We start from the raw sequence: 10288 nt of genomic DNA, 5'->3' as shown, positions 1-10288 counted from the left end.
GGCCTGCGCCTCTTTCGATCTGTATCCCAGTTTGTGCTAGCCATCTTATGGCAACTTGTTTAACTTATGTCTGTACTCAGATATTGTTGCTTCCGCTGACTCGTCTATGATCGAGCACTTGTATTCGAGCCCTCGAGGCCCCTGGCTTGTATTATGATGCTTGTATGACTTATTTATGTTTTAGAGTTGTGTTGTGATATCTTCCCGTGAGTCCCTGATCTTGATCGTACACATTGCGTGCATGATTAGTGTACGATTGAATCGGGAGCGTCACACTAGAGCAATCTTTTCTTCGGGCCTCGTCTCGTTACCGAAGTTTTGCTTGATCCAGAGGACTTTGCAACAACTCCCTCCTCCATTCGGTCACCGGAGCCGTCATTACGGTCTCCTTCTTCCACCTGCATTTGATCACCGGAGACATCATGATCATGTCTTTCCTCCTCCATTGTTCGATCACCGGAGGCTTCATCCTCTCCTTGCAGACCATCGGTGTCGTTGAGAAACGACACATCACGTCCGTCGCGGATTATGTCCCCCAACAACTCTTCTTGTGCTAAGTCTCTTTGATCCATAGTTTCTACAAATATTACAACATGACATTTAATAGCAAACATAAGAGATGGATATATTAGTGGCAAACATAGACCTAGCTAGCTAATCACAACAAGGAATATTAATTAGTGGCCTCGACAACGCTCTTTTAACTTAGTAAATTTGGGTGTCCTCGACGCTTCTAGGGTTTGGGGTGGCCTCGGCAACGCTTCTAGGGTTTTATATGAACAAAAAAAAGTACCACGTGACATGTCCGGCGACCGGACCGGACCACCTCTCTCATGAATGTCCGATGTCAGGACCGCCTCTCTCATGAATGTCGAACAAGGGATTCTCTTAACCTTTAACGGATTTAACAAAATGGCGCCATTCTAGATGTGCAAAAAATGGTTTTTGCTGATCTCATCTACCCTTCTATATGTCACGTTGTCTAGTGTCAAAGTATTCAAGAAAAGCATGGCTTCATCATTAGCCGAAAGTAACAGCCGCATAATGGTATGAAGCTCTCCAAAATTATTTTGGAATGGAGTTCCGGATAGGATAATTAGTTTTTTGGTATGAAGTTCAACAAAAGCCTTCCGAATATCGCTATTTGGAAGGCCTTTGCTGAAATTCGTACCAAAAAGCGAATTATTCTATCCGGAACTCCATTCCAAAACAACTTCGAAGGGCTTCGAAGCATCATACGCCTGTTACTTCCGGCTAATGATGAAGCCATGGATTTCTTCAATACTTGGACAGACAACGTGACATATAGAAGAATATATATATATATATAGATGAGGTCAGAAAAAAATTGGATCAACTTGTGCACATACATAATGGGGGCATTCCTGATAAATCTATGTCAAAAGTCAAACTTTGACATATGATCAAAAGTCAAACATTAATTCTTCATATTAAAAAGATGAACTTATATATAAAGAACAGAGAGCCGGTGTGGCGGCGGCGGCTCACAGCGGGGGTGGCTGACGAGGGCGAGGGCGACGACGACGGCGGGGACGGCGAGGGCGCCGGCGACGTCGATGGTGATGGCGGGGGCGTGCCGGGGCAGGGGTGCGATCGGGCACATGGAGGGGGTGTGGGCTTGGGGGCGGGGCAGTGTTGTGGGCTCATGGACAACGACGGCGATGACAACGGAGACAACGACGCAGGGGCGCGGCGACGGCGACGGCATGGGCGGCGGATGGCGTCAGGATAGCCTGGTGGCGTCGAGGAGTTTGGCGTCGTCTGGGGTGAAGTGGTGATGAAAACTATGAAATTTCACAAGTGCTTCTTACACACAAAGAAGCATTGGTCCCGGTTCGTGGCACAAACCGGGACCAATACCCCCCTTTGCTCCCGGTTCGTGCCACCAACCGGGACCAAAGGCATCTACTTCCCGCCCTTTGGGCTGTTGGAAATTGACCTTTGGTCCCGGTTGGTGGCACGAACCGGGACCAAAGGGTTGCATTGGTCCAGGTTGGTGGCACCAACAAGAACCAAAGGTACCCTTTCATCCCGGTTGGAGCCTCCAACCGGGACCAATAGCTTGGCACATCGGTGAAAGATCGTGGATGTCGCCTAGAGGAGGGGGGTGAATAGGCGCTTTAAAAGAATTACGGTTTAGGCTTGAACAAATGCGGAATAAAACTAACATTTAATTTGTCAAGCACAAAACCTAAAACAATAGGCTCACCTATGTGCACCAACAACTTATGCTAAGCAAGATAAACAACTATGTGATAGCAAGATGTATAACAAGAAATAATATGGCTATCACAAAGTAAAGTGCATAAGTAAAGGACTCGGGGTAAGAGATAACCGAGGCACGCGGAGACGACAATGTATCCCCAAGTTCACACCCTTGCGGATGCTAATCTCTGTTCGGAGTGGTGTGGAGGCACAATGCTCCCCAAGATGCCACTAAGGCCACCGTAATCTCCTCACGCCCTCACACAATGCAAGATGTCGTGATTCCACTAAGGGACCCTTGAGGGCGGTCACCGGTACCTGTACAAATGGCAACTCTTGGGGGCGGTCACCAAACCCGTACACTTTGGCAATCCTTGGGGGCGGTCACCGGTACCCGTCAAATTGCTCGGGGCGACCTCCACAACCTAATTGGAGACCCCGACGCTTGCCCGGAGCTTTACACCACAATGATTGAGCTCCGCGCACCACCAACCGTCTAGGGCGCCAAGGCACCCAAGAGGAACAAGCTCTAGGGTGCCCAAACACCCAAGAGTAATAAGCTTCTCAAACTTCACTTCCACGTATCACCGTGGAGAACTCGAACCGATGCACCAAATGCAATGGCAAGGACACACGGAGTGCCCAAGTCCTTCTCTCCCAAATCCCACCAAAGCAACTAATGCTAGGAGGAAAGTGAGAGGAAGAACGAAGAAGAGAACACGAAGAACTCCAAGATCTAGATCCAAGGGGTTCCCCTCACATAGAGGAGAAAGTGATTGGTGGAAATGTGGATCTAGATCTCCTCTCTCTTTTCTCCCAAAAACTAGCAAGAATCCATGGAGGGATTGAGAGATAGCAAGCTCGAAGAAGGTCAACAATGGGGGAACAACACGAGCTCAAAGGATAAGGTTCAATGGGGAAGAAGACCCCCTTTTATAGGTGGGGAAAAATCCAACCGTTATGCTCACAGCCCGCACAGAGCGGAACTACTGCTCAGGGGAGAGGTACTACCGCTAGGGGTAGCGGTACTACCGCAAAGGGTAGCGGTACTACTGCCTGCGAGCGGTACTAAAAAATACATCCGTGCCTACCACCGCTGGACTTAATACGAGATTTTGGTCTGGAGCGGCAGTAGCTGCGGTAGTAGCCGCGGTAGTACCGCTCTGGAGTGGTAGTACCGCTCTTGGAGCGGAAGTAAAAAATTACATCCCCTCTCAAGCGGTAGTAGCCGCGGTAGTACCGCTGCAGCCTTTTCAGGACACCAAAACTACCACAACTTCTACAAACGGACTCCGAATTTAACAAAACCAAGTTTGTTGGAAAGCTAATGACATGGTCTAACACAATATTGATAGAAATAACAATAAGAAGCAAATGTGAAAAGGCCCATAAGAAAATGGTGAGAACCCTACCTCGAATAAGACCGGTAAAACCTCCAACACCGAAAACACAATAGAAGAAGCAACCGAAATCGGTTCTCGATGAAATTGAACTTGTCATGAAGGTGACCAAAAGCTCAAGGAGTCTCAAAGCAAAGGCCAAACAAGAACCAAGAAAGATGATGCAAGAATGCAATGGTTTGAGCTCTCAACAAAGGATACGATCAAGCTACTCATTCGAGAGCCCCCCTTGATAGTACGGCTATTGATCCTATAACCCGGTCTCCCAACTACCATCATGAGACCGGTAAAATAGAAAACCTATCAAGGGCAAACCTTTGCCTTGTGCATAGTCCACTTGAGCTAGATGATGACGGACTTGACCTCCTCAATATGGACCACCTTTCTTAATTGGGCCTGCTCGATGAAGACTAGTAGATTGCTCCCCCATACTCCACTATGGGTGAGCCACCCTTCGGCACATCTTCACAAGTCCATTGTCACCACAATGGACGGCAAGCTTCAAGCATGATCTCTTCGTGATGCTCCACTTGAACTTCCACACTGCAATCTTGATGACGATCACCACTTGATGCCATCCTCCATGGGTTGTACGATATCTTCCTTTTGATGCATGCCATGGAGCCAAACCTAACCCCAGAAGGAACTCTCACATAGAACCCGGGTTAGTACACAAAGCGCAATGGACAATGCTTAGCATACCATGAGATCACTTGATCCCGCTTGGTACATCTTGTACGCTTTGTGTGTTGATCAACTTGATCCACTCTTTGACTTAGTATTGATCAACCTTGTATCATATAAAGATGATGTCTTGAAGGTAAACATGAATGTTCACACAATCTTCTTGTTCTTTAAGACATACTTGCAATAAGCTCAACTCCATCATGACCAATCTTTGGATAGATCCTAGAATACCACTTTGGTCATCTCATAAACTCCTTAAAACCAACACATGGACTTCAAGAAAATCCTATGGACAAATCCTTCAAATATAACTCAAGACAACCATTAGTCCATAGAGATATCTATTATATATAAAAAGTATTTGATGGGTTCACCAAAAAAAAAGAAAATAATCTAGAAATTACCACAAAAAACAGAAACATCCAACCGTTTATTTTCTTGACTGAAATTATATAGCCATTAGATTAGAATTAAGTGAAAAAATTACCCACCATTGCCATTATAAAGGTTATAAACATATTACCCACCATTGCCATTATAAAGGTTATAAACATCCGACCACTAGCCAATCAATTTCCTCCTGTCCACCACGCCCAAGCTAAGGCAGTATATAGAAACCCTATTAAAAAGAAAAAGAATACAGGGGCAACCTTACGAAAAAAAAGAAAACAGAAAAAATTAGGATGATTAGGATTGCCGCCGCCCTTCTCCACAGCCATGCTCTTGCCCTCGGCAACATACGTCCTAACCATAAGGAAGAGGCCGTGGCCCGTACGTCCTAGCCATAAGGAAGAGCGCCAATCCAACACGTACACAAAGCCAATCCGCTGCAACTGAGGTAATATACTCAGACTTCTTTTCCAAATTGTTTAGGGTCATCCACTATCTGCTTCCTAGCAAGGCCTTCATCATGGGATCTCAACCAGAATCAAAAAGGAATATGTTTGCTGCTCAGGTAGAGGACCGGCGAGAAATTGTCATGGAGGAAGGTCATGTATGGGGACCTGCTAGAGGTGGCCTCTAAGTTTGTTTTATTGGTAACAACGTAGAAGCCGACGATGAAAATTGGAAACTAATCTCGCCCCTAATCTACAAAATTTGGTGCCCATGAAAATCAGCCGGCGACCCTGTCGGACATGAAGACGCTCCAGCACATGGCGGCTTGCTACAAGATATACCAATGGTTTGCTGTCGGCAGGAGCCAGGTTCATTCGATATGAAGCTTCCTCACATATTGACTTTATATTCATAACCTTGCTCGATCACCTGGTATATGTGAAAGCAGAAGTCATCTTGCCCGATGTAACGGACATGCATGCCAGATATAGTTGTAAGGGCGTGTCTCCGTTTACCTTGCATGAAGCTGCTGACTGATCGATGCAATACATGATTGGAGTCTTGATTGGACTGGAGAAATTATTTTTTGCAATAGGCCTGATTGGAGTAGAGACTGTAGAGTATTTTTCTTTTCTGCGTGATTGGGAAGGCAAGCCAATAGGCAGAGTTTGCATCTGGACGGATGAAGATCAACCAACGCACAATCAGCTCGCACCTCACTAAAAGAACATGAAAGTAGCAGCCTAGCAGCTCACATCAGTGCGTACTGCGTACATCATGAGTCGTGCGTACTGTAGTTCCTGGCTTGCAGTTCGACCATGACATGGACGCAGAGATCAGCTAGGTTGAGAATTACGTGTGCAGCTTGCCGTAGACACTACATGTGCAGCTTGCCATAGACTCCATACCTGACTGGTCGTTTCTCTGAGCAGCTCTCTCCTAAACATCGTGATAACCTTTCGCTATCACAACAGGCCACAAGCTGCTGGAGACATAAATTGATGTTTCTCTTGGCTAGCTTTGCACCTGTATGTATTGCACCTTGAGAAATTAATAGGGCTCAAAAAACGAACATGTTGACACGAAGTACGCGGGGATACACTGGTGATTGGAACGAGGAAGCGGCACCGACGACGAGGTTAATTAAGGAACTAATACGGATATTTTCTGACAGGGTTGACTATAGACAATCCACGGTGACCTCCTGTTTGTTCGCCTGCACTAACCCTCTAACTACCTCATAATTCCCATGTAGTTTTCACACATTATATGGAAAGAATTATACCGGGATAATTTACTATTTCCAAGAATCGATGTAGAAGAAGTGAATAAAATTTCATGTATTAATGACCAATTGCTTTGTGTAGATTTTATGATATAAGGATAAATCAGGCCATTATAACGAGCATATGGTTAAGTGGACAGTATATGTGTCCTTTTTAGCTACCAGTTAAGGTGATGATGTGATTGTAGATTGTTTAGTTATGGCAGGATTACCTTCATTCTACTGGAGTTACCTTAACACGATTAATTTTACTGTAATTCCTACATCAGAACATGATATTCACTACTTTAGTGTTAAGTATAGAAGTTCAAAGTAATGTGTGAGTTTCCTATGTTACCAGTGAATGCAAACAATCCAAGTGGTAGATCATATATTTGTCTTCATTATTGGTAGTTTCGTCAATTTTGAAAAAGCGGAATCATATCAGTATAAGAATGGCTCGACTTTCCTATTCCCTTCACTTCCTATGCAAAACCTGCTTTAGACAATTCCCACAATTGTTCATAATGTTATTCACATTATGTAGAGACATGCGATAAGCCTGTAATGTTGCTGCATCCAAATGTATAGATCAGTTGCAGTGCATAATGATGACGAATTCCAGGAGCTATGCTTCCTAAAAAAATATCAGAAAATTGTAGAAGGTTTGAAAGTGCTATACAACTTCAAAATGTTCATCATGATTTTGAGGGGATATTAACATGACTGTAGTTACAATTTATATAATTTATATAGCTCTTTAGTTAGAATTTGACACGTTTTTAGCATTCTTACCATATATACATACAATTTATAGATTGTTATAATGTGTTTGTACTTACCATTTGACCTCTGTTCAAAATTTTACCTAGGGTCAAATTAAGCATCAGTTTGCGCAAATGTTCGCGTCATTCTGCCTACATTGAATATGCTTGTGCATGCTTCTAATTAAATTACCTCTCATGGTATTTTCATTCTTCTATAGTATTGTTGTTATTTTACTATTACATATTTTCCATTTCTGCACTAAATTTTTATGAAGTAGCTTCCATATATATGTCCTCCATAGAACATTGTCTCTATGACTTACAAAGGCATATTAAATCTAGCACCATAATTGAACAATAAATAATATTAATATAGGACTGTAATTCTAATTCTGATTATTTCAATACAAAAGATGGTCTTTCCCCTACAAGCACACGAACAGAAGGATTTAATCATTGATTGTATTACTCAGGATAAAGCAAAGGAAATGGATGAATAGTAAAGAAAATCTTAACTACTTATAGGAATATAGTGCTAGATCTGGTCTTGATCGACAAAAACAAAATGATTGGATGGTGTGCACTGAAACCATCACATAACCTATGCACGGACTTATTCAACCACAAACAAATAAATAAATGCTATCAGCATCACGATGAGAACATATAAATTGAAAAAATTTGATGAGTACACATTTTTTTGTGTTTGTTCCATCCAACTACCGATCTTTCCTCACATGGTCAAGACAATTCAACCACAAACAGTTAAGTGTTATCAAGCATCGCCATGACAAGATATATATTGAAAACACGTTTGGAAACATAAATATGTTGAAAATATTTATGACAATATTAATGGTGTTTGTAAAGAGGTTGATAGGTATGCATTCGTTGATTGCTCTTTAACCATTTGTGTATGTTTATATGGAGTCCAAGATTCATTATTAAAGTTTCTAAAGTTCTAGCCCGCGCATCGAGCGGGCCACTTTGCTAGTTTTATTAATTATACTATTGTTTGTTATTATATAGAGCGATGGTTTTGGTATCCACCCCCGTCGGCCGTCGTCCTGTCTATGATTCGGATGTGGTATATTATCTTTTATAACTATTTGTTTCATTTAGTGTTTATGACAATTATGCCGACCAACGTGACATAGATGTTTTTATCTAGGAGGTATGTGAATCGGAAATTCGAACCGACATAGAACTTCTTGTCGAGAATTTAAATTTAGTTGAAAAAGAAAAACGAGTATTTGAAAGAAAAACTGAAAAGAATTGAAGAAGTGAAGATGAAACTGGAGTTGTATGTTGCCGATGTCATCGATGATCACAAGATCAAGTTGGATGCAATGCGCCTGAAGATTAGAAAGATAAGAAAATATGCCATTGATAATGAGGCTTGGTATCATTATACTACTGGATCAACTGTTACCTTAGTTGCGATAATCTCAGTGTATGTTTTAATTAGATGCTCTAGCTAGAGAGCTATATGTTGTTCTATGAGAACTATGTATGAACTTTATGTATTTATTTTTCCAGTAATAACATTTGATCATTACAGTACTTTGGTTTTAATGTGATGATGAACTTCTATTAATTTGGTCACTTCTCTATTCATGATGTTCTGTAATGGTTTTTGACACACTTAATTATATGTAATGCACCCAGATGAACCGACAATGGATGTACGGTAATAGACGCACCTCCGAGTACATTAAGGGCGTGCGTAATTTTCTCGAAGTGGCTAAGGCAAACAAGCATAATGGTTTTTATGTGTTGTCCATGCCCTATCTGTGGGAATGCGAAGTTTTACTCTTCGTCGAAAACCCTTCACGTCCACCTGCTTGAGAAGGGTTTCATGCCACACTATACTGTTTGGACCAAGCATGAAGAAACATGAGTTATGATGGAAGACAACAAAAAAGAAGAGTATGATGAAAACTATGTGCCCCCTGAATAAGGTGATGCTGCAATGGGGGAAGCTGAAGATCAAGAGGAACCAGAGGCTGTGCCTGATGATGATCTTCGCCAGATCATTGTTGATGCACAGAGAGAATGCCAGACTGAAAAGGAGAAGTTGAAGTTCGATCGCATGTTAGAGGATCCCAAAAATCCGTTGTACCCAAATTGCGAAGATGGCAAAAAAAAGCTCGGTACCACACTGGAAATGCTGGAATGGAAGGCCGAGAATGGTGTATCTGTCAAGGGATTTGAGCAGCTACTGAAAACAATGATGAAGAAGCTTCCAAAGGATAACGAAATGCCTGACAGTACGTACGGAGCAAAGAAGGTTCTCGGCCCTCTAGGATTAGAGGTGCAGAAGATACATGTATGCCCTAATGACTGCATCCTGTACCGCGGTGATTACGAGGTATGTGGTGCATTGCGGTATAAGATCAGACGAGATGACCCTGGTGATGTTGAGGGCGAGCGCCCCAGGAAGAGGGTTCCTGCCAAGGTGATGTGGTATGCTCCTATAATACCACGGCTGAAACGTCTGTTCAAAAACAAAGAGCATGCCAAGTTGATGCGATGGCACAAAGAAGACTGTAAGAAAGACGGAGAGTTGAGAGCACCCGCTGATGGGTCGCAGTGGAGACTTTGCAGCTGACGCAAGGAACATATGGTTTGGTGTAAGCGCGAATGGCATTAGTCCTTTTGGGGAGCAGAACATCAATCATAGCACCTGGCCCTGATGAGGACATAGACCTGGGGTAGGGTAATAACCTTGACCTATACGTCCTACCTAAGGCCCTTGTCCTAAAAGCAAAGAAGTTCAAGAGTAAATAGAGAGGGCCCAACAAAGGTTTCGAGTGCAATCCACTCGACTTATCATTCACTCGGAGACCCCTCCTTATTTAAGTCACTCGACGACTAAACCACTCGACGTGCAGAAGACCTAAAGCCACTCCGCGCAGCAACGGTCGGGCGTTTACCCATATACTTAACGATCACTAATAGCACTTTATTGTAGACGTTACCTATAACGTTCTCTCTCTTTATGTACATTGAACTCCTTGTAACGTGGGCGGGCTGGGGTCCTGGCGCACTCTATATAAGCCACCCCCCTCCACTGGCACAAGGGTTCGCACCCCGGTAATACCACA

General features: G+C 43.2%; 1 long non-coding RNA gene across 1 annotated transcript; it reads right to left on the bottom strand.

The window, feature by feature from the left end:
* Positions 1-3681: 3681 nt before the first annotated feature.
* Positions 3682-10288, bottom strand: LOC125524918. Its single transcript, XR_007291052.1, has 2 exons — positions 5666-10288; positions 3682-5579 (listed from the first exon to the last, which is right to left on the bottom strand). It is a non-coding gene; the product is annotated as an uncharacterized LOC125524918 (long non-coding RNA).

The sequence above is a fragment of the Triticum urartu genome, chromosome 7 (assembly GCF_003073215.2).
Source record: "Triticum urartu cultivar G1812 chromosome 7, Tu2.1, whole genome shotgun sequence".
Lineage (NCBI taxonomy): Eukaryota > Viridiplantae > Streptophyta > Magnoliopsida > Poales > Poaceae > Triticum > Triticum urartu.
Note: the sequence above shows the minus strand (reverse complement) of the source record. Positions and strands in the feature narration are given on the sequence as shown.